General features: G+C 42.0%; 2 pseudogenes; one reads left to right on the top strand and one right to left on the bottom strand.

Annotated features, from left to right (window-relative positions):
- The window catches only part of LOC115168358 (probable ATP-dependent RNA helicase DDX23), an 8,697-nt pseudogene extending 5,583 nt beyond the window's left edge, over nt 1-3,114 (top strand).
- On the bottom strand, nt 2,735-26,141 carry LOC115168888 (voltage-dependent L-type calcium channel subunit beta-4-like; annotated as a pseudogene).

The following is a 26,141-nucleotide window of genomic DNA, read 5'->3' as shown; positions in this document are numbered from 1 at the left end:
TACATACTGTTTTACCCATTTCATACATATACTGTTTTCTAGTCAAGTCCATCCTATTCAACTATTGCTGTAGATATATATATATATATATATATATATATATATATATATATATATATATATATATATATATACACTATTCGATCCACTTATTCTACAGCTATAGTACATATTCTATCCATGTACTGCAATGTCTCTACATCCCATCATATACATATATATTTATATTCCGGACTCTGACATTGCTCGTCCTAATTTTTCTATATTAATTCCATTATTTTACTTTTTAGATTTGTGTGTATTGTTGTGTATTGTTAGATATTACTGCACTGTTGGAGCTAGGAACACAAGCATTTTGCTACACCCGCAATAACATCTGCTAAATATGTGTATGTGACAAATAAAACTTGATTTGATGCGTGCGCACATGCCACCTTTGGGTCTTCCCCTGATCAGCACTGAAGCCATTACTTGCTGTATTAAAATGTTTCCCTAGTTACCCAGGATCCAACGCCTATCCAGAGGCAAGCTATACCCATTGGTTACAGAACCGTGACATCATCGGCGTGGCTGAGACTGGAAGCGGTAAAACAACTGCTTTCCTCATCCCCCTATTGGTCTGGATCACTACCCTGCCCAAGGATGAAAGGTGAGGCCACCTCCCCAGCCAGAGGGTTATCCCTCACTACTCTGCCAAAAGTTGCATGTCCTTCTATCGAACCACATCTTCTCAACTCATCTTTCCCGTTAATGTAGGACTCGGACCAGGGACCGTATGCAGTGATCCTGGCCCCCACCCGTGAGCTGGCCCAGCAGATCGAGGAGGAGACCCTTAAGTTTGGTAAACCTCTGGGGATCCGCACCGTGGCCGTCATTGGAGGTATCTCCAGGGAGGACCAGGACTTCTGCCTCCGGATGGGCTGCGAGGTCAGACACTAGAAAACGCGTGCACACACACACGCAATAATAATGCCAATATGAAGACGCATGCATGTGAAGTCTGAGTAAACGTATTTCTGTGTGTGTGTTTCAGATAGTGATAGCCACCACGGGTCGTCTGATAGACGTGTTGGAGAACAGATACCTGGTCCTGGGCCGCTGTACCTACGTGGTACTGGACGAGGCTGACTGTATGATAGACATGGGCTTCGAGCCTGACGTCCAGAAGATCCTGGAGTACATCCCTGTGACCAATCAGAAACCAGACACGGACGAGGCAGAGGACCCAGAGAAAATGAAGATGAACTTGGAGATGGGAAAACACAAGTACAGACAGGTAACAGATTGTTACACACATTCAGCTACAGTAGGTGATGTATGTATGACAGAAGCCTTAACAGAAACTCACACACTGAAGAAAATGTCAGCTTAAGAAGATAATTCTCGTTCCCCTGCCCTTCCTCCTATCCCTCTCTCTCGCTCTCTCTCCCTTCCTTCCTCCATCCGTCTCTCTCTTTTTTAGACAGTCATGTTCACAGCTACCATGCCTGCAGCGGTAGAGCGATTACCTGCGCAATTACCTGCGTCGTCCAGCTGTGGTGTACATTGGCTCAGCTGGAAAACCCCACGAGAGAGTGGAACAAAAGGTCCTGCTCATGGGAGAGGGAGAGAAGAGGTAACCCACACACACACACACACACACTGCTATCCCTGAAGCTGTAGCTAATGCTGAGTCTCCCTTGTTTTCTCGTCTTCCAGGAAGAGGCTGCTGGAAGTGTTGGCATGCGGATTCGAGCCGCCCATCATCATCTTCATCAACCAGAAGAAGGGTGTTGACGTGCTTGCCAAGTCTCTGGAGAAGATGGGGGTGAGACCTCCGGCGCTATTATTCTGGGATATGTTTACCAGTCTGACCTGGGTCAAATACGTCTCTCTACTTTCTCTCTCTCTCACCTGGTCTCTCTCAGTACAATGCTTGCACGTTGCACAGTGGCAAGGGCCAGGAGCAGAGAGAGTTTGCCCTGTCCAACCTGAAGGCTGGAGCCAAGGACATCCTGGTGGCCACCGACGAGGCTGGGAGAGGTATCGACATCCACGATGTCTCCATGGTGCTCAACTACGACATGGCCAAGAACATCGAGGGTAAGACCACCTCCAGAACCTTTGCTCCTGGGGTCACTCACCTGTCAGGTTTTTGTTACATCATAGCAACTTTGCACAGGCTGCCATTGCACGTCCCTCCATATTTGTAGACATTCTTTTTACATATTGTGACATTGCCCCCTCCCCTCCAGACTACATCCATCGAAATGGTCGTGCTGGGAAGAGCGGTGTGGCCCTGACCTTCCTCACCAAGGAGGACTCATCGGTGTTCTACGACCTGAAGCAGGCCTTCCTGGAGAGCCCAGTGTCCACCTGTTCCCCTGAGCTGTCCAACCACCCCGACGCCCAGCACAAGCCTGGGACCATCCTCACCAAGAAGAGACGAGAGGAGACCATCTTTGCCTAAAGTGCCAGATCAAGTTATATGTATACACCTCGCTTGGACCTGCCACCCTGTACACACACTGGGTTTTCAGTCTTTTTGTCTCTCTTTTGCCGGCTCAACATGTACTGTATTCCCCTCCTTCCCTCGGTTTCTTCTATACTGTTCTCATCCTCTTTCTTTTGCTTTTCTGCCTCCCTCTTGCCACCATCTCCAGTCCTCGACCCTTCTCATAACTCCATAGTTCTGCTTTCTCTTCTGTAGTCCGGCTGCTGTATGAAATGTTAGGCTGACGTTAGGGCATGGGGGTCATATAGCTGTCTGCTTTAACTACAGGAGAATAGAGGGGTTCTGATGTCTGTCTGGGGAGGGAAGGTATGGATCATCATGTGAGCTCCAAGTCTACACATATTTCAAAGAGCCACTATAACCAAACAAAAACTGGCCCTAAACACCAACAGAGAAAAGTGGTAGTGTGATGTCGTTGTGTATAGAATTTGTTTTTAATTCATTTGAGTTAACCATGTTAAGCCAGTAAAAAATAATGGGTAAAGAGATACATTAAATACCTGGTAGATGTGATGTGTTCTTTCTTCAGTCAGCTGGGTATGATGAGTATATTGGAATGGGATGTTTGCTACATTGACATATATATGAAGTGAATAAAACCAACTTCGACACCTTAAAAACAAACATAGTTCATAACCCAACAAAGGTTCTGAAATCAACCTCATGGACAAGATTGGTGTCCTAACAACGATAACGTTCCAGAAAGCACAACAGCAGTATGTAAAAGTACATAAAATGTCATGTTTATTTCACTTAGTCGTATCTTACCTAGCATTTTTAAAAGGAATTGTTAAATGGAACGCATTCTACAGAGCATCAGGCAGGAAATGTCTTTTAAATTTTTTGCTTTGTTCTCAGAAATTGAGGAAAGGAGCGTGTTGGTTCACGCTAGCACACTGTGATAGATAATACATGGTTATATTTAGTGCAGTTATTGCATTACAAAGCAATCATCAACAAATAAATTATTGCAATTTTTTCAACTTACACACAGTGGAAGTCCAAATAGGCTAAGGCGTTTTAAGTCTTTCAATCTTAGGCTTTGTATTGCATACAGAATGTAAGACAGAGGAAACTGTAACCCTTTTAAAAATTGTGCTTCATTCAATTAATTCCTGTGTTACAGAAAACTGCAAAAACGTTACGGATGGACAGACAGACAGACATGAGAGAGGGAGGGGAGAGGGTGAATCTGGCATAGTACTGTAAGAGCTGCAACACAACAACCACATAAAGACCTCCCCTACCCTAATAAAGAAACCCCTCCCATAATCTGTCCTCTTTCCATTCTCCCTTCTACAACTATCTCTGTTCCTCTCCACCTTCCCTGCATCCATATGAAAGCATCTCACCTGTAGGCTAGAGACGGCTGAGGGCGGGATCATGATGTTCTGCTCCAATAGCCCGTTGATAGGGGTGGTGCGGGGAAGATGAGTGGCACGCCAGTAGACTTCTAAGTATTCAGCTAAGTGCTCACATGCATCCTCCAATTGGTTCTCATCCAGAATAACATAAAAAATCTCCCATTAGGGAACAGTGGGAGGGTAATCAAAGCCAGACAGTTGGTTGGGTTGCAATTGTGAATAGTACTGTATGGTGGGTAAGCAGGTAGCCTAGTGGTTAAGAGTGTTGGGCCAGTAACCAAAAATTAAAAACCTGTCGATGTGCCCCTTGAGCAAGGCACTTAACCCTAATTGCTTCTGCTCTGGATATGAGCGTCTGATAAATGACTGAAATGTAAAATGCGTCCGTGTACAGGGGGGCATTGAGACAGCTTGTCCCCAGGCATCATCTGCACGTTCAGATGTTTGCTCTGAGACTTCCCCCGGGACTTGGTCAGCCTCTGGAGCACCTGGGAGAGAGTGAGATAGAGGAGAAGGTAGCTTTATAAAAGAAGGATTTATAAAGGCTTAATTAACAAGAGAAATTCAAAAGATGAAAAGATATCGTCATATATCCTCAATGAGGCCCACTTACACTACATCTGCAAGACATGTATTAGGTGACTGATTGTGTCTGTGTACCTTTGGTGAGGAAACTTTGACGTAGACAATGATGGGGGCCAGGGAAGTCTTGGCTAGCTGGGCCGGGTGGTTGATGGTGTCTGCATCCAGGACCACCAGCTGGAGGGTTTTGGCCAGCTCAAATATCCTCTCTATCTCACTCTGGACCTCGGCTGTAGGGGAGAGATACACGGCATTACTGTACCTGACCTTGAGATCTATCCATGCACTCTGGCCGCTTAACACATTCGTAATAGTGTTGACATGAGCAAATGTGTATGTTAAAGTGAATATGTGTGTGTGTGTGTGTGTGTGTGTGTGTGTGTGTGTGTGTGTGTGTGTGTGTGTGTGAGTACTCACCCAGGCTAGAGCGAGTATTGGATCTCTCCATGATGGGCCTCTTGTTGAGGACAGATCTCTTGGCTAGAGAAAGGTCTGCCGTGATGCGTGTAATGGAGATTCTGCAGGTGTCAAAAACAAAACATGATAAACACAAATAACACAAATACGCTACTAATACACACTACAGATAGAAGACCACAGTTGTGATGGTGATTCAGAAAGGGACCAAACAGAGAGAAAGCAAACAAAATACCACTTGTGTCATAGATGTGCATATGTAGCAGTGTCAGGTGTGTGCGTACTGGTAGCGAAGTCAGGTACAGGAGAGCAGAGAGTTGTGAACAGGCGCACTCTTTATTGAGGCAGGAGAAACCAGCAGACAGACGCAACTGCGCTAAAAACCTCCAGCCCATAGGCAAAAGTGCACAGTAATTTATGTTTAACAATAAACATCTTCGTGAACAACATGGTATAAGCAAACCAGTCTGGCGCGTCAACAGTTAACATGTAACACAAACAATTTCACACAAAGACATGAGGGGGAACAGAGGAATAAATACATGCAGTGTGATTGGGGAATGAAAACCAGGTGTGCAGGGAACAAGACAAAACAAATGGATCAATGAAAAATGGAGCGGCGATGGCTAGAAAGCCGGTGACGTTGACCGCCGAACGCCGCCTGAACAAGGAGAGGAGCCGACTTCGGTAGAAGTCGTGACAATCAGTGTGATGTTGTTCCCCTAGATTATGCACCAAGTTCCACACAAGGACCAATTCAAATAGTCCAGGTCAAGAGGGGATGTTAATAATTTGTTAATGATAATAATAATTCAGTGTGTTTTTTAAATTTAATTACAGCTGCATAACTAATGTTATTTTTTGGTGTACAAACAGTTTTTCATATCAATATTGTACATGCACGTTATTGTAAAAGTTCTGTATATTTTGGTTTGGCCCATCGCGGGTTATCTGTATTTCCGTACCCCCTTATTGTTCTCTCTTGCATGACCTTTGGCTAGCAAGGTATGTTGTCCTTGGCTCCGAAATTGTTCAATATAAAACCGTGGTAATGTTACACAATGTGCTGTTATGCAACTATAAGTTTGTTACAATGTGGACAATATCAAATCAAATTTATTTATATAGCCCTTCGTATATCAGCTGAAATCTCAAAGTGCTGTACAGAAACCCAGCCTAAAACCCCAAACAGCAAGCAAAGCATGTGAAAGAGGCACGGTGGCTAGGAAAAACTCCCTAGGAAAAACTCCCTAGAAAGGCCAAAAACCTAGGAAGAAACCTAGAGAGGAACCAGGCTATGAGGGGTGGCCAGTCCTCTTCTGGCTGTGCCGGGTGGATATTATAACAGAACATGGTCAAGATGTTAAAATGTTCATAAATGACCAGCATGGTCAAATAATAATAATCATTGTAGTTGTCGAGGGTGCAACAAGCACGTCCGGTGAACAGGTCAGAGTTCCGTAGCCGCAGGCAGAACAGTTGAAACTGGAGCAGCAGCATGGCCAGGTGGACTGGGGACAGCAAGGAGTCATCATGCCAGGTAGTCCCGAGGCATGGTCCTAGGGCTCAGGTCCTCCGAGAGAAAGAAAGAAAGAGAGAAAGAGAGAATTAGAGAGAGCATATTTAAATTCACACAGGACACCGGATAAGACAAGAGAATACTCCAGATGAAACAGACTGACCCTAGCCCCCCGGCACATAAACTACTGCAGCATAAATACTGGAGGCTGAGACAGGAGGGATCAGAAGACACTGTGGCCCCATCCGATGATACCCCCGGACAGGGCCAAACAGGAAGGATATAACCCCACCCACTTTGCCAAAGCACAGCCCCCACACCACACCACAATATAAAGATTTATGTTAACAAGTTTCACCGAGCTCGCAAACTAGGGTACCTATGTTAACTTGTGAGTACTTGGGACAGTGGTTGAGTGAGTGTCCATGTGCTTGCGCAGGTGCCTGAGAGCTGTGACTGCGCCAAGGGCTAAAATATTGTGTGTTGTCTCTTCGTGTGCAGGTATGTCTTTTATTTTGTCTGAATGATGTTCTATATCATTTTACTTGTATTGTATGGTGTGCTGTTGTGCACTGAATGTGTGCACACAGCACCTGTTATTTCTTTTTGGCGCGCTCTCTTTTGCCTGACCTCCGGCTAGCAAGGTGCCTGAGAGCTGTGACTGTGCCAAGGGCTAAAATATTGTGTGTTGTCTCTTCGTGTGCAGGGCAAATAAAAATAATCCAACCAGCAGACCTCCAGTTGTGGCAGTGTCCTAATTAAAAGTACACAACGCAGAACGAACCACGCTACACATACAATAGAGAAGTAAACAATTAACTACATGAATCTGCAGCTGTAGGTTAATTATGATGCCTGTCTATACTAACCTTCCATCAAACCTGTGTTTCAGGAAGTCAAACAGAGATTTCTGCATCATATCTGTCACCTGAGAGAGGGTAGAGAAAGACAAAGGGAGAGAAAGATCTTGGATACACACATATCAATTTCAAAGAAACTGGCTAAGCATCAGGGTAAAAAAACATACCACTTTACCCCAGTATCTCTAAGTCTAAGCATCCAGCTTCACCATGCACCTTTGGCAAAATGTGTACAGTACGTGAGAAATCCTCTTTCCTAAAGAAGCATACTTTGAAATTCATTGAATTTGAACCCCAAATCAAATAAACATCACACAGCATTAACAGTTGAAGTAGGAAGTTTACATACACTTAGGTTGGAGTCATTAAAACTAGTTTTTCAACCACTCCACAAATGTATTGTTAACAAACTATAGTTTTGGCAAGTTGCTTAGAACATCTACTTTGTGCATGACACAAGTAATTTTTCTAACAATTGTTTACAGACAGATTATTTCACTTATAATTCACTGTATCACAATTCCAGTGGGTCAGAAGTTTACATACACTAAGTTGACTGTGCCTTTAAACAGCTTGGAAAATTCCAGAAGATTATGTCATGTCTTTAGAAGATTCTGATAGGCTAATTGACATCATTTGAGTCAATTGGAGGTGTACCTGTGGATGTATTTCAAGGCCTAGCTTCAAACTCAGTGCCTCTTTGCTTGACATCATGGGAAAAGCAAAATAAATCAGCCAAGACCTCAGAAAGAAAATTGTAGACCTCCACAAGTCTGGTTCATCCTTGGCAGCAATTTCCAAACGCCTGAAGGTACCACGTTCATCTGTACAAACAATAGTACGCAAGTATAAACACCATGGGACCACACAGCCGTCATACCGCTCAGGAATGAGACGCATTCTGTCTCCTAGAGATGAACGTACTTTGGTGCGAAAAGTGCAAATAAATCCCAGAACAACAGCAAAGGATATTGTGAAGATGCTGGAGGAAACAGGTACAAAAGTATCTATATCCACAGTAAAACTAGTCCTATATTGACATAACCTGAAAGGCCGCTCAGCAAGGAAGAAGCCACTGCTCCAAAACCGCCATAAAAAAGCCAGACTACGGTTTGCAACTGCACATGGGGACAAAAATCTTACTTTTTGGAGAAATGTCCTCTGGTCTGATGAAACAAAAACAGAACTGTTTGGCCATAATGACCATGGTTATGTTTGGAGGAAAAAGGGGGAGGCTTGGAAGTCGAAGAACACCATCCCAACCGTGAAGCACGGGGGTGGAAGCATCATGTTGTGGTGGTGCTTTGCTGCAGGAGGGACTGGTGCACGTCACAAAATAGATGGCATCATGAGGAAGTAAAATTATGTGGATATATTGAAGCAACAGCTCAAGACATCAGTCAGGAAGTTAAAGCTTAGTTGCAAATGGGTCTTCCAAATGGACAATGACTCCAAGCATACTTCCAAAGTTGTGGCAAAATGGCTTAAGGTCAACAAAGTCAAGGTATTGGAGTGGCCATCACAAAGCCCTGACCTCAATCCTATTTGTGGGCAGAACTGAAAAAATGTGTGCGAGCAAGGTGGCCTACAAACCTGACTCAGTTACACCAGCTCTGTCAGGAGGAATGGGCCAAAGTTCACTCAACTTATTGTGGGAAGCTTGTGGAAGGCTACCCAAAACGTTTGACCCAAGTTAAACAATTTAAAGGCAATGCTACCAAATACTAATTGAGTGTATGAAAACTTCTGACCTACTGGGAATGTGATGAAAGAAATAAAAGCTGAAATAAATCATTCTCTCTACTATTATTCTGACATTTCTCATTATTAAAATAAAGTGGTGATCTTAACTGACCTAAAACAGGGACATTTTATTTGGATTAAATGTCAGGAATTGTGAAGAACTGAGTTTAAATGTATTTGGCTAAGGTGTATGTAAACTTCTGACTTCAACTTAGATCAATGTATTAGCCATACTAGGTGTTAATTCCACTGTCTGAATTAGATATTATTCAGCTGTGGCGCAGAGAGAAATGAGAATGTTAATCCGTATCACTAGTTGGAGCAGACTAGAGGTTGCGCTTAACTGGTTCTAGGAAAGTGTTTTTCAACCAACCGTTACCTCAGATGGTTAGCTTAACTGGGACCCATTTAGTCAAATCTCCGGTGTAATTCGGTCCCCCAAGGAAGAAGACGCATAGCTTGCCTGCTCCTGGTAGAGAAACTGTTTTAAGCCTTACTGGAAGGGAGACAGAGAGACGTTTACCTCATAGCCCTTCAGGGACGGTCCTACTAAGACCACTGGCCTCATAGATGGGACGACGTCATATGGAGGAATGTTCCTGTATGAAAGAAGAGTGAGATACCAAGAGAAAGAGAGAGTGTTAATCAAAGCTAGAAGTTCCTATAATTGGTGAAAAATTACACCCTGTATAACAGGTTCATGCTTGTATCAGAGAAAACTACATTATAAAAACCTACCTGCTTTTGCTTCTGTTTGTCTTTTGAAAACAAATGAAGTACAATCAGTCACATAAGACATTATATCAGTGAGTTAGAAGAAAGATCAAGATTGAGGGGAAAATACAGTATTAAATTCCTGAGGAAAAGGTCTGATATTGTAATTCGTATACTTACCACCAGATGGCGACGTGGTCCTCCAGCTCCCAGAGACCATGTCACCCAGGCTAGAGGGAGAGTTCCCCACTCTTTTCCTGCACAACAGCAGAGAGGAAGAGGTGAAGCAAGAGGTGTTATTTACTCTGCCCAAAATCTGTCCACGAATATAAGCCCATGAAGTAAGGCATTTTTGTATGGAGATCAATGAGAGAGTGTTGAAAAATAGTCAACAAAAAATGTAATTGCTAATTTGCCTCCTGAGGCTTATTTGATTTAATAGAAGTTTTGTAATGTTTACATTGTAACGAATGCACTGATTTAAGTAGACACTCGTGTCAAAATTGTCAAAGACTCCAGCTTCTCTCATAGACTGTTCTGTCTGCTACCGCACAGCAAGCGGTAACGATGCACCAAGTCTGAAACCAACAGGACCCTGAACAGCTTCTACCCCCAAGCCATAAGACTGCTAAATAGTTAACCAAATACCTACCCAGACTATCTGCATTGACCCCCCTTTGCAGTCTTTTGCCTCATCACATACGCTGCTGCTGCTTATTATCTATCCTGTTGCCTAGTCACTTTACCCTACCTATATGTACATATCTACCTCAATTACCTCATACACATTTTAATTTTTAATTTTTTTTATTTCACCTTTATTTAACCAGGTAGACTAGTGGAGAACAAGTTCTTCTTTACAACTGCAACCTGGCCAAGAATAAAGCAAAGCAGTTCGACACATACAACAACACAGAGCTACACATGGAATAAACAAACATACAGTCAATAATACAGTAGAAAAAATCTATATACAGTGTGTGCAAATGAGGTAAGATAAGGGAGGTAAGGCAATAAATAGGCCATGGTGGCGAAGTAATTACAATATACCAATTAAACACTGGAGTGATTGATGTACAGAAGATGAATGTGCAAGTACAGATACTGGGGTGCAAAGGAGCAAGATAAATAAATAAATACAGTATGGGGATGAGTTAGTAGGATGGGCTATATTACAGATGGGCTATGTACAGGTGCAGTGATCTGTGAGCTGCTCTAACAGCTGGTGCTTAAAGCTAGTGAAGGAGATATGAGTCTCCAGCTTCAGTGATTTTTGCAGTTGATTCCAGTCATTGACAGCAGAGACAGGAAGGAAAGGCGGCCAAAGGAGGAATTGGCTTTAAAGGTAACTAGTGAGATATACCTGCTGGAGCGCGTGCTACGGGTGGGTGCTGCTATGGTGACCAGTGAGCTGAGATAAGGTGGGGCTTTACCTAGCAGAGACTTGTAGATGACCTGGAGCCAGTGGGTTTGGCGACGAGTATGAAGCAAGGGCCAGCCAAGGAGAGCGTACAGGTCGCAATGGTGGGTAGTATATGGGGCTTTGGTGACAAAACAGATGGCACTGTGATAGACTGCATCCAATTTGTTGAGTAGAGTGTTGGAGGCTATTTTGTAAATGACATCGCCGAAGTCGAGGATCGGTAAGATGGTCAGTTTAACGAGGGTATGTTTGGCAGCATGAGTGAAGGATGCTTTGTTGTGAAATAGGAAGCCAATTCTAGATTTAATTTTGGATTGGAGATGCTTAATGTGAGTCTGGAAGGAGAGTTTACAGTCTAACCAGACACCTAGGTATTTGTAGTTACCCACATATTCTAAGTCAGAACCGTCCAGAGTAGTGATGCTGGACGGGTGGGCATTTGAAGGGCAGCGATCGGTTGAAGAGCATGCATATAGTTTTACTTGCATTTAAGAGCAGTTGGAGGCAACGGAAGGAGAGTTGTATGGCATTGAAGCTCGTCTGGAGGTTAGTTAACACAGTGTCCAAAGAAGGGCCAGAAGTATACAGAATGGTGTCGTCTGCGTAGAGGTGGATCAGAGAATCACCAGCAGCAAGAGTGACATCATTGATGTATACAGAGAAGAGAGTCGGACCGAGAATTGAACCCTGTGGCACCCCCATAGAGACTGCCAGAGGTCCAGACAACAGGCCCTCCGATTTGACACATTGAACTCTATCGGAGAAGTAGTGAACCAGGCGAGGCAGTCATTTGAGAAACCAAGGCTTTTTAGTCTGCCGATAAGAATGTGGTGATTGACAGAGTCGAAAGCCTTGGCCAGGTCGATGAATACGGCTGCACAGTAATGTCTCTTATCGATGGCGGTTATGATATCGTTTAGGAACTTGAGCGTGGCTGAGGTGCACCCATGACCAGCACTGAAACCAGATTGCATAGCGGAGAAGGTACGGTGGGATTCGAAAGGTAATCTGTTTGTTAACTTGGCTTTCGAAGACCTTAGAAAGGCAGGGTAGGATAGATATAGGTCTGTAGCAGTTTGGGTCTAGAGTGTCTCCCCCTTTGAAGAGGGGGATGACCGCGGCAGCTTTCCAATCTTTGGGAATCTCAGACGATACGAAAGAGATGTTGAACAGGCTAGTAATATGGGTTGCAACAATTTCGGCAGATAATTTTAGAAAGAGAGGGTCCAGATTGTCTAGCCCGGCTGATTTGTAGGGGTCCAGATTTTGCAGCTCTTTCAGAACATCAGCTATCTGAATTTGGGTGATGGAGAATTGGGGGAGGCTTGGGCGAGCTGCTGTGGGGGGTGCCGGGCAGTTGATCAGGGTAGGGGTAGCCAGGTGGAAAGCATGGCCAGCCGTAGAAAATGCTTATTGAAATTCTCAATTATAGTGGATTTATCGGTGGTGACAGTGTTTCCTAGCCTCAGTGCAGTGGGCAGCTGGGAGGAGGTGCTCTTATTCTCCATGGACTTTACAGTGTCCCAGAACTTTTTGGAGTTTGTGCAACAGGATGCAAATTTCTGTTTGAAAAAGCTAGCCTTTGCTTTTCTAACTGCTTGTGTATATTGGTTCCTAACTTCCCTGAAAAGTGGCATATCACGGGGGCTATTCGATGCTAATGCAGTACGCCACAGGATGCTTTTGTGCTGGTCAAGGGCAGTCAGGTCTGGAGTGAACCAAGGGCTATATCTGTTCCTGGTTCTACATTTTTTGAATGGAGCATGCTTATTTAAGATGGTGAGGAAGGCTTTTTTAAAGAATAACCAGGCATCTTCTACTGACGGGATGAGGTCAGTATCATTCCAGGATACCCGGGCCAGGTTGATTAGACAGCCCTGCTCGCTGAAGTTTTTTAGGGAGCGTTTGACAGTGATGAGGGGTGGTCGTTTGACCGCAGACCCATTACGGATGCAGGCAATGAGGCAGTGATCGCTGAGATCTTGGTTGAAAACAGCAGAGGTGTATTTGGAGGGCAGGTTGGTTCGGATGGTATCTATGAGGGTGCCCGTGTTTAGGGATTTGGGGCTGTACCTGGTAGGTTCATTGTTAATTTGTGTGAGATTGAGGGCATCAAGCTTAGATTGTAGGATGGCCGGGGTGTTAAGCATGTCCCAGTTTAGGGACATAGACTCGGTACTGTGTATATAGCCAAGTTATCATTACTCATTGTGTATTTATTCATGTTATTATCTTTCTATTATTTAAAAAAAATGTCTCTCTGCACTGTTGGGAAGGGCCCTTAAGCACTTCACTGTTATTCTACACCTGTTGTTTATGAAGCATGTGACAAATACAATTTGAGTTGACCTGATCTCACCTTCTCCTGCCTGCCTTTCATCTTTGAGGACATGTATTTCCATAATTAGAGCAGTCACTTGACTATCTTGTCAATATAATAGACAATCTTTGACAACAGACAAATCAGAACAAAGGTCAGGGGTTACAGCCTGGGTCATAGTTGGGCTTTAAGGTTACTGTTATGGTTATGGTGTTAAGGCTTAAGTGTAAAGAAGGCCAGTTCCATGTTAGTGTGAGGACACAATACAATATTAAATTGTGCCCCCAATATTCCCTTGATGTCCCAAATTCTTACAAACATCAGGACATCGTATGAACAAAATAATTTGTGGCAAATATTGTGTAAAATGTAACTTTAGTGTTAGTGTTGGTTCACCTTTGTTTCTGCACGAGTCTTACAGCTTCCAGGCGCAGAGGGCTGGGGATGAAGGTGACATCTGCCCCCTCCACCAAACGACCAATACACCAGTCATTATTGTACTTCTGTTACAATACTATGTCATGACGTTGGCCTCTTTGGGTACAGGAAGGACAGTTGACCCCCTCCCCTTTGTACCATCACCCAACCTACCTTCCCCCCCAACCCAGGGTTGTAAAAATTCCAAGAGGAGAATCTACTACAACATGTTTCATAGAGAGACAAAGGAAATTCTTCCAACTCATAGAATTGGAGAACCTAGCGACATGTGTGTTCTGGAGAAGATATGGAAGATTGATGAAGACTCCAGCTACGAACTGATCCGCTTGGTACAATTTTGTGATACTCAGAAGAGACAATATAGCCATATTACCCTAAAACGGTCTACATGATAGCCTCAGCGATGAGACTGAATCCACATGGGTGTATACAATGTATTATTAAGGATAAAGCTATTTGTAATACATTGAGATGCTATGTACTGATGTTAATGTGATAGAATTATATTTCTGTAACCAAGTCTAGCTCAGTCATAGGCACGCCCCCAGGGACACATACAGGACCAGGCGTCATTTGACAAGCCTGTTCTCTGGGTACTATAAAAGACCCCCTGATTTACATTTCTACAGACCAGGCCTACACTCCATCGTGAGTTTGGCCCAGAGGTTTGACCAGCCAAGTACTCTACTGAAAGTGAACTATACCACGTGGTTAACTTTTACTATCGAGACCGACAGAATAAGAACAAGTCTTTGATATTAATTATTAGTCTGCAGCTAAGTAAATTATATCATCGAACGCGAAGACCAACCACATCCATTCTATGACGACATTCATGAATGTCGCTCTGACAGATCCATTCTAACCGAGAGAGAGAGAGAACGCTGACAAACTCTCCATCAGAACAAAACTCTCCAACAAGAATCCCGACGACACATGAGCGTAAATATATATTGATATTGCATTTGTTCCCGAATGAGTGAGCCTTCAATTGTCAATTGTTAATATTAATGAACTCTGTGTAACTTCTCAGCTTACCGTTTTATGACCCATTGTCTAACAGACCAGCCATGCTTGTTAGCCAGTAGGGCACATTCCCCTACCAATCCTGTGTGACGATAATTACTGTTTGTATGTTTTCTGTTAATTACTTAGTGTAGTAAATAAATGATTTTAAGACAATTGATGTATGGATGATTTTAGTAAAGACTGGGTTCGTGCAGATACAACAATTTACGACGTTTGGAATGAGACTAACGTGAGGTAAAATACACCATTGAAACTAGAAGATAATCGGCCTATACTATAATAGAATATTATAGTACAGGAAAGTTATATTAGGAAAATTATAGCTTTGTAATCTGAATATTCTCCTTGGTGCCCCGATCTCCTAGTTAATTACAGTTAAACGATTAATCAGTTTAATCGCGTGCTAATAATTACAGGGAGCTAATTGATAAACATATCTTCAGTTTAATGGTACCCAAAGACACGACAACAACATAATGCAACATTACACCATGAAACACATCACTGCCTGATCCACGTCATTATTGTAGCCACTGTATGGTAGCTACTTCTGGAAATACAACAATATGAATATTACCCTAACTAATCCAGCGCAAGTAGTTATAACCACAACATGGATGCTTTCTACAGCTGTGTTGTTCCATTGGGGAAGAGGAGAGAGAGAAAGAGGAGTGAGAGGAAGATGGGAGAGGAAGAGGAGTGAGAGGACGGGGGGAGAGGGGAAGAGGAATGAGAGGAAGATGGGAGAGAGGAAGAGGAATGAGAAGATGAGGGGAGAGAAGAAGAGGAGTGAGAGGACAAGGGGAGAGAGGAAGAGGAGTGAAATGACGAGGGGAGAGAAGAAGAGGAATGAAAGGAAGATGGGAAAGAGGAAGAGGAATGAGAAGATGAGGGGAGAGGGGAAGAGGAATGAGAAGATGAGGGGAGAGAAGAAGGGGAGTGAGAGGATGTGGGGAGAGAGGAAGAGGAGTGAGAAGATGAGGGGAGAGAAGAAGGGGAGTGAGAGGACGTGGGGAGAGAGGAAGAGGAGTGAGAAGATGAGGGGAGAGAGGAAGAGGAGTGAGAGGACAAGGGGAGAGAGGAAGAGGAGTGAGAAGATGAGGGGAGAGAGGAAGAGGAGTGAGAGGACGAGGGGAGAGAGGAAGAGGAATGAGAAGATGAGGGGAGAGAAGAAGCAGGAGTGAGAGGACGAGGGGAGAGAGGAAGAGGAATGAGAAGATGAGGGGAGAGAAGAAGCAGGAGTGAGAGGACGAGGGGAGAGAGGAAGAGGAGTGAAATGACGAGGGGAGAACAGAAGAGGAGTGAGATGAAGAGGAGCGAGCGGAAAAGGAGTGAAAGGAAGAGGGTAGAGAGGAAGAGGAGTGAGATGAAGGGGGGAGAACGGAAGAGGAGTGAGATGAACAGGGGCGAGAGGAAAAGGAGTAAGAGGAAGAGGGGAGAAAGGAGGGTTCTTCCCTCTTGAGGAGTGTTGTTCCTCACCTCCTTAATGTGCAGGAAGTCTTTGGCTTCGTAGTTGATTGCAGCTCCTTCAACAGGACAGGCACCATCTAGAGCTCCACAGCAACTCACATTGGTCTTCACCGCAAACACTAGACTGCAAGCACAGCAAACAACAATGTTTCAATTAGTGTTGCCAATAATGTGAGTGTGTGGTTTTGAATTAGTATTAACAGTGTGTGTGTGTGTGCATGCGTTCCTGAAGTATGTATATTTGTGTGTGTGTGTCAGAACAAAACTCACCTGAGCTCTGTCGAGCTGGAGCTAAGCCTGGCGCTCGGCTTCACGCCGATACGCCTCACGGTCCTCCTCCGCTGACAGGTCGGAATCCGACGGTCTACTGGTGTACAAATCAGCCGACCCCTGGAGAGGGAGAGGAGAGGTGGAAAGGAGAGAGAAGGTAAATTCGTTGTGAAACAAATATAGATGTGGTTGTGGTTGACTTCAGGACAGGAGTCAGAGGTGAGGTAAAAGCCTGAAATATTATTTACTAAGGCAGCCTTTCTCTTTCACAGACATACAGTACCAGTCAAAGAGAAACAACAGTCCATCATTACTTTAAAACCTCTACAGGATCGGTGTGACCCCCATGGGACGGTTAAGCTAACGTAGGCTAACGTGATTAGCATGAGGTTGTAAGTAACATGAACATTTCCCAGGACATAGACATATCTGATATGAGCAGAAAGCTTAAATTCTTGTTAATTTAACTGCACTGTCCAATTTACAGTAGCTATTACAGTGAAAGAATACCATGCTATTGTTTGAGGAGAGTGAACAATTATGAACTTGAAAATGTATTAATAAACCAATTAGGCACAACAGATATGCAATGGTTCATTTGATCACTCTAAAACTTTGCATATAAACTGCTGCCATATAGTGGCCAAAACCTAAATTGTGACTGGGCTGGAATAATACATTAATACATTAATTTTCTACCTATTCTGTTTTACCTATTATATTCTATTAAACTTATTCTATTTTACCTATTCTATTTGACTTATTATATTCTACCTATTCTATTTTATCTATTCTATTCTACCTATTTTATTAAACCTATTGTGTTTTACCTATTCTGTTTTATCTATTCTATTCTACCTATTCTATTAAACCTATTCTGTTTTATCTATTCTATTCTACCTATTCTATTAAACCTATTCTGTTTTACCTATTCTATTCTACCTATTCTGTTTTACCTATTCTGTTTTACCTATTCTATTCTACCTATTCTGTTTTATCTATTCTATTCTACCTATTCTATTAAACCTATTGTGTTTTACCTATTCTGTTTTACCTATTTTATTCTACCTATTCTATTTTACCTATTCTTTTTTACTTATTCTATTCTAGAACAATAGTGTTTTATTCTAGAACAATAGTGTAATGATGATGATGAAGAATTGTGAACATCAAAATAGCAGCTACAAGGAGGCAGCCAAGGCAAAAGCACATCATCTTCCTTCTCAGCATTGTGCACCGTGCTCTAAATAACTTAACTGGATAGTTTGCCTGTCAGTAAAGGGCGGGATGTGTGTTGATCCAGCTGCTATGATTGGATGGAGCGAAGCTGCCTCCATTGACTGGCTTCATACTTCACCTATCGCTTCTCATCTTATGTTTCGGTCTGATCATTTAGATTGCTGCTGCCTCCTGTTTTTGTGATGGGCATTCCGTCTCTTTTCAGTGAGCCGGCTCTTTTGGTTCTCAAACGGCTCTTTAAAAAAAAATGCTTTATATTTTTCAAGTCAAATAGTTTGCGATAGTTTGACTATGATTGGTGTTAAAAAAAATTGAATTAAATTATTAAATGAAATCATACTCTACCTTAACCACAATGTATTTAAAAATGCATTGGTTTGTTAGGAAAAAGAATGCTATTAAACATTTGCATTTAAAGTATAACTTATTAATGTATATAAACAAAGTGCATATAAATCTAACCATTCAAAACAAATACAATCTGAACAGCATAATAGAATATTACACCATGTCAATGAAAAATAAATAACAATTTGCAAAACTGCAGCATCCCACAAATTGAAATAAATGTAAAAAATAAGGATGCTATTACACATGTGCATTTAAAGTATAACTTTTTTTATGTATATAAACAAAGTGCATATAAATGTAACAATTCAAAACGAATAGAATCTGAACAACATAATAATAGAATATTGCACCATATCAAAGAAAAATAAATAACAATGTGCAAAACTGCAGCATCCCACTTAAAACATTAAACTGGTCCCTCTTTTCTCTCTTCTTTATTGCCATGTTATAACCAGCAGCACACAGCAATGCTGACCATATTTTGCATTCAGAAATGCATTCAGAAATGCAAGCTGCCTCACTTTCGAGGGGCTGATGCGGTTTCTTCTCTCAGTAATTATTTGTCCCGTTTTCAAGAAGACCCTTTCAGAGGGAACGGATGTGGCCACTATGCAGAGTCTCCCTGTCATGACTTTAGTAAGCCGTGGGTAGACAGAGGCCTTGTTCTTCCACCAGCTCAGAGGATCTGCAGATCTTTGCAGGGGCTCCTCTAAATAGGATCGGACCTCCATTATGGCATCTGCTGACGGATTCCTTCGTGCTGCATCCCCAGTTGCTCTCTTGTCAAACAGCATCCAAACAGCAGACGTTTGTGGCACTACTGCTGGTGCTTTTGCTCCATCTGATCCCTCTTCTTCCTTGTTGCCCTGGTGCCTGAGCCAGCTGACTGCTGGGGCTGTCCCTCCCTGCTGCTGAGGTTATTCTTTGAAGGGTAACTTCTTAAACCTGGGGTCAAGTGCAGCGGTTTCTGATAGCACGTGATTATATTCCATTCTGTGGAACTTTCTGTCCATTGATGAACATAGGGTGTCCATCAACTCTGTCACATGTCCTGTGGTTACATTTGCTTCTCTCTGGCGGCTGGCTGTGATTCGCTGCAGACCCTTACACAGGAGTATCATTTTTGAGGCTGTCACATAGCTGAAAAGAGAGAACAGTAACTTATTAGTTCAGGTTCATGTCTACTGATACTACATTCTCATCTACTGCTCATATACATATATAATACTGGATTAAATTATGATGCAGTAATAACTGCTTACTGTACCACAATGACCTGCTCAAAGGGTTCCAGGACTCTGCACACCTCCTCCACCTCCCATTCCTCTTGGGTCAGAGCATCAACAGGTGCATTGACAATGGCCAGGATAGAGATGATGGCATCCTTTGACTCAAGAAACCGCTTCAACATATAAAATGTTGAATTCCACCTTGTAGTGCAGTCTTGTTTAGGCCTCAGCTCAGGCATCCCCATCTGGCGTTGTGTAGGCTTTAGTTTTCCAGCACTTACTGTGCTCCTGTGGAAATAATCCACAGCTGCTTTCACTTTGTCCACAGTGGGCTTCATTACCTTCAGAGCATCTCTTACAATCAGGTTGATTGTGTGGGCAAGACATGGATGATGGGTCCATTTAAAATGGTTATGTTAGCTGCATTGTTGCTAACACAACAGACCACGTTTCCATCTACTTCCCATTCTCTGGCCACTCTCAACAGTTCCTCTGCCAAGTTCTCTGAGGTGTGACTGTCGCTGACCTCAAAGCTGTCCAGAAGACAGCTAGACATCTAAAAATCTTCAATGAAGTGATATGTAACCGACATGTAAGAAGTGGTTACCCTTGATGTCCAGCAGTCAGTGGTAAGGCAAACTGCAGTAGCTTTTTGAACTCTTTCCGCACTGAAACCTGTGTGCTCTCGTACAGTTGTGGAATAAGTGATTTTGAAAGGGTTTTCCTGCTTGGAATTGTGTACATTGGATTTAGACTATTGCTATAATTTCTAAAACCTCTGTCCTCCACGATCAAAAATGGCTGGAAATCGGTGGCAATCATTTTAGCCATTGCAATATCAATTTGGCCTTGTTTTGCTACAGACATAGACTTTGGCATAAACTGGTCCATAGCAGACTGTGTTGCTGTGGGTCGTGGAGTAGGTCTACTTGACTGAGTGGATACGCTGGCTCCACCACTATCACTAGCAGGCCTGCTAGTTTCTCAAAGCGCCGCTACAGCTTCACAGTTGGGTGCACAGTTCGCATATGCCGGTGTAGGTTGTGCGTAAAACCGGCTTTATATGAGATTTTGTTTTGGCAAATTCTACACTGTGCTCTAACATTGTCTATATTATTAAAATGCATCCAAATGCTACTGTGCTTCCGACTCATTTTCCAGCTGTTGTTTTCACAGCTGTCCTTCCTCTCTCCTCGGCTGCTAAGTGTGTGACTGTGAGTGAGTTGGCTCGGCCCTCACTCATCTTTGGTTCATTGGTTGACACTGCGTGTCTGATTGACAGGAACAACAGGTGAGGCTGTTAGTCTGAGCAGACAGTCAGAACGAATGTGTGCGCTTGAGCATTTAGACCCATATTATTTTATTTATTTTTTCGTTCTTTGAATTAGCTAATTCTATACATTTAAATCTTTTGATTATTCTTATCTTATTTTTAAAATATTTTTATAAATAGATTTGGCTCTTCTGATATGCGAGCCATCTCCCAACGTTCACCTACAAGAGCCGGCTCTTAGAGTCGACTCGTTCGCGAACGACCCATCACTACTGCTACTATGATAAATCAATGGGCGAAGATGTTTGCTAGCAAGCTATCAACGTGCATAATAGCTAACAAAGGAAGCAAGAGTATGGAAAGAAGAAGAAATGCTGATGAGCATTCTGACTGAGTGACAGCAAACTTGCCTGCCAGCTGCAAGTTTTGAGGACAGGACACAGACACACACACACCTCCACACGCTGCTCCTAATCTGCATATTTTGTGGCCTATAAACCTGCAGGAAGATAGGTATTTTGCCAACATCTAGCTACTTAGGCATAATAAAAGACTAGCTTTTCCCTGCTAACTGGTTTCTGGCAAGCATACACACACACATTATTCCATTTACAGAGGGGTATAAGAATCTACCCCCTGGCTTTTGGCATTCCCTCTGCTCCCATAATCATGGAGAAGAAGAGGCCTCTGAACCACAGTGTTGTTGTCAGTTTTGGACTCAAGCACTGCAACCTGATTGAAGCTCTTAACTCTTATCCACATAGAGCTTCTACAGAGAGGTCCTCTCTACTGGGCCAGGCACTACACTGCAGCTGCCTGGCTGTTTGCTGCACTGACACACTTACCAAGACAGATTCATCACCAGACAAAGAGCATGCAGAAGCAGGCAATCAAACATACATCAAACATACAGAATGAAAAAAAAAACCACCCATACTCCGCATACTGAATTCACTGCATGAAATGATTAAGGTAAAAGAGACCCAAAAGGGTGCTGTTTAGATGTGGTGACGAATCCAAATTCTGTGGCAGTGTTATCTAAACCTTATTTCGCTCTCCTTTTTCTCACCAGTTCTTGAGATGCTCTTAAATAACAGCACATCTCCACCCCTGCCACTCATGCTTGCTTGACCTGAAAACATGAATTTAAAAACGGGACTGGGTTGGGATTTTCATCAAACACACAAAACCAATACTGCACTCTATTGGACATGTTGAGAATTACAATACTGAGAAAAAAAACTTTTACAAGTGAAAGCCAATGAAACCAAATTAAAAGCCTCATAATAAAGACATCACAGAGATTGGTTCCCATAAGACTGGGAAGAAGACAAAGGAAACGCCACTTTTAAATCTGGAGGCATCCCAAAAACCTTTTTGGCACCCTTTCATTTTATTAGTGCTTGTGGAGTGTGGTATGAGAGTACTAAATTGATACAAGATCCTTGGTTATGTCATTCACATGGTAACAGGAGCTAGTGAAGAACTCTAAAGTTACCTGTCTTTTGATGAAACTGGAGGTTGTGTCTGAGGACGTGCTGCCATCCGAACGTTTGAACCGACTTTTCCTCTTAGGCAACTTCCTGGGCAGCTTCAGCAGAGGAGAGAGGGATGAGAAAGGAAAGAAAGAGATTGTGGCAAAGAGAGATGAGACAGGAATCAGACAGAAATCATATAAAAAGACAGGGGGAAATAAAGGGTACAACAAAAGATGAGAACAAAGTTATGAAGCAAGAGAGAGGGACAATAATAACAAAGGGAAGGAGGAGGAGAAAGAGAGTAGTAAGGTAAAGGATGAAAGAGAAGTGAGAAAAGAACAGTGGTGTAAAGAACTTAAGTAAAAATATTTGAAAGTACTACTTAAGTTATTTTTGGGGGTATCTGTACTTTAACATTTATATTTTTGACAACTTTTACTTTTACTTCACTATATTCCTAAAGAAAATAATGTACTTTTTACACCATACATTTTACCGGACACCCAAAAGTACTAGTTATATTTTGAATGCTTAGCAGGACTGGAAAATTGTCCAACTCCCACATTTATCAAGAGATCATCCCTACTGCCTTTGATGTGGCGGACTCACTAAACACACATGCTTCGTTTGTAAATTATGTCTGAGTGTTGGAGCGTGCCCCTGGCTATCTGTAAATAAAAAAAAACAGGAAAATTGTGCCATTTGGTTTCCTTAATATGATCAATTTTAAATTATTTATTCTTTTACTTTGACTTTTGATACTTGAGTATATTTTTGCAATTACATTTACTTTTGATACTTACGTTTATTTAAAACCAAAAAATACTTTTACACTTTTACTCAAGTAGTATTTTACAGAGTATCTTTACTTTTATTCAAGTATGAAAATTGGTTACTTTTTCCACCACAGGAGAAGCGAGTGGAAGGGGAAGAGGGGATAGTCGATGGTACAAGATATCCGGCTTTGACAGCATTATTACAAACATGGGTGTCTCTTCGCCCTGCAGTAGGCACGTCAGTGACGGAAGAGGAAGCGAGACATGTTTCAATGGAAGTTAATGAACTAAGTAGACCAGACCCAGCTGCTATCGCATTGGTGTCTATGGGAGACACACCCCCTTAAGTAGAAAAGATAAACAGCCTGAGTGAACTATCGTAATTTAACCACTTTCTCTTTAGCCACATTCACCAGTGTTATGGCTGCAGTGCGGAGCTATAGATTGATAGGTTTCACCTAGACTATTATGCTTTCTTGAAATGAATAGCTTCAGTATATTAATATATTAGTGGCTTCAGTATATATTAATAAGTTTTATCATGTACAGTACATGTTAACTCATGCATTTCTGAAGATAGAGACTAGAACAAGCCTAGGGCATCCTCAAATAGCTACATTTCTCAAATCATACTGTATTGAATGGTGTTGTTCTGGCTGGATATATGAAATTACTGTCTGGCTAATAATAAGTGTCTAGTAGCCTACTGGATGATACAGAAAGTATTCAGAAAGTATTCACACCCCTTGACTTTTTCCACAGTTTGTTGGGTTACAAAGTGGGATTAAAATTGATTTAATTGTCATTTTTGGTCAACAATCTACACAAAATACTCTGTAACGTCAAAGTGGTCTCTTAAGAGTTTTGTACACCTGGATTGTAAAATATTTGCCCATTATTCTTTCAAAAAGTTGGTTGTTGATCATTGCTAGAAAGTTATTTTCAAGTCTCGTCATAGATTTTCAATTATATTTAAGTCAAAACTGTAACTAGGCCACTCAAGAACATTTGATGTTGTATTTGGTAAGCAACTCCAGTGTAGATTTGGCCTTGAGTTTTAGGCTATTGTCCTGCTGAAAGGTGAATTAATCTCCCAGTGTCTGTTGGAAAGAATACTGAACCAGGTTTTCCTCTAGGATTTTGCCTGTGCCAAGCTGTATACATTTATTTTTATCCAAAAAAACGCAAGCATACCCATAGCATGACGCAGCTACCACCATGCTTACAAATTGTGTTGTGTTGGATTTGCCCCAAACATAACACTTTGCATTCAGGACAAAACATTAATTTCTTTGCCACATTTTTTGCAATAGTACTTACCTTGTTGCAAACAGGATGCATGTTTTGGAATATTTTTATTCTGTACAGATTTCCTTCTTTTCACTATGTCATTTAGGTTAGTATTGTGGAGTAACTACAATGATGTTGATCCCTCTTCATTTTTTCCTATCACAACCATTAAATTGTAACTGTTTTAAAATCCCCATTGGCCTCATGGTGAAATCCCTGAGCAGTTTCCTTCCTCTCTGGCAACTGATTTAGGAAGAACGCCTGTATCTTTGAAGTGACTGGGCGTATTGATACACCATCCAAAGCCTAATTAATAACTTCACCATGCTCAAAGGGATATTCAGTGTCTGCTTTTTTTCTACACATCTACCAATCGGTGCCCTTCTTTGCGAGGCATTGAAAAACCTCCCTGGTCTTTGTTGTTGAATCTGTGCTTGAAATTCACTACTTGATTCTGGGACCTTACAGATAGTTGAAATTGAGGGGTATAGAGATGGGGTAGTTACTCAAAAATTATGTCAACCACTATTATTGAACACAGAATGATTCCATGAAACTTATTATGTGATTTGTTAAGCACAATTTTACTCCTGAACTTATTTAGGCTTGCCATAATAAAGAGGCTGAATACTTATTGACTCAAGACATTTCAACATTTCATTATTATTATTCTATGTTTTTAATTAATTTCCACTGTGACATTTTGGGGTATTGTGTGTAGATCAGTGACACAAAATCTCAATTTAATCAACTCAATTTGAAAACTCAACCAAATGTAAATCAAAACTAGACGTTAAAATTAAGTCTGTGCCCAGTGGGCTGTGATTGCAAGCTTGGCATTTTAGTGGAGGTCAGATTTTTTGGCCTGAAAATGGACATGCATTCACTATACAGAATATGGACAAACTGTTAAACATAATATTCCACTATAGGCCAAAACCAGATGGTAGAGCGCTTTTGCAATGGTGTTTTAATAAAAGCGCTCGCAGACATAGGATACAAGGGCTACTCCAACATACACATGTCAAGAAGTGCTTGATATTTACGGTTTCTTTCCAGCTACAGATGAGATGTTAAACAGTGAAATATAAGACACATGATAATATTGATCTGTTTTGGTTGAGTACAACGCATTGTATGCAGAGCTTAAGCAGGAAATGTATTGAAATAAATAATAAAACACCATTGCACAATGCTTAGATAATCAGAGGCCTGAATTACGGGTTAGAAATCAGTGAGTGAAGAACCCACTTCAACAATGGACATTGTATCAAATTATCTTGTCTACTTTGTCTCTGTAAAGACAATTAAATTGCCTAGATAACTGATAAAGTTAAACGGATAACATTGTATCGTAAGGCCAATTGCTTATACTGCTGTATAGTCATCAATCGGCAGTTTAACTGGCGTACGTAGAAAGTAATGCCAAGGCTGTACGCTTTTATTTAAACAAGTAACAAGATGTTCACCATCATTTTTAAGCTATACTTTGCTGAGTGCCATGCATCCAAAAAGAAGAGAGAGACCCTTACCTGAAAATTGTGAGACTGTGAGCCTGTTCCAACACCAGACAGTGGGTCTGTGCACCACAGACAGTGGGTCTGTACACCACTTGCACCATCTATTTGAGAGCGCAGGGATGCGGGATGCACACAGACATTGGTTATTGGAAGAAGCCCTGAGACCAAATACATGTGCAGTAAGAGGAAGGGTGTACCGTAGTAGAATAGTGTGAGATTCTAGGGGCGATAGCTCTACATGGATGTATGATAAGCAAAATATAATTTATGCATCAAGGAATAAAACAAATATTACTATAAAAAAGATATAGAGTCAAGATGTTTACTATAGTAGACGATAAG

The sequence above is a fragment of the Salmo trutta genome, chromosome 30, assembly GCF_901001165.1.
Source record: "Salmo trutta chromosome 30, fSalTru1.1, whole genome shotgun sequence".
NCBI lineage: Eukaryota > Metazoa > Chordata > Actinopteri > Salmoniformes > Salmonidae > Salmo > Salmo trutta.
Note: the sequence above shows the minus strand (reverse complement) of the source record. Positions and strands in the feature narration are given on the sequence as shown.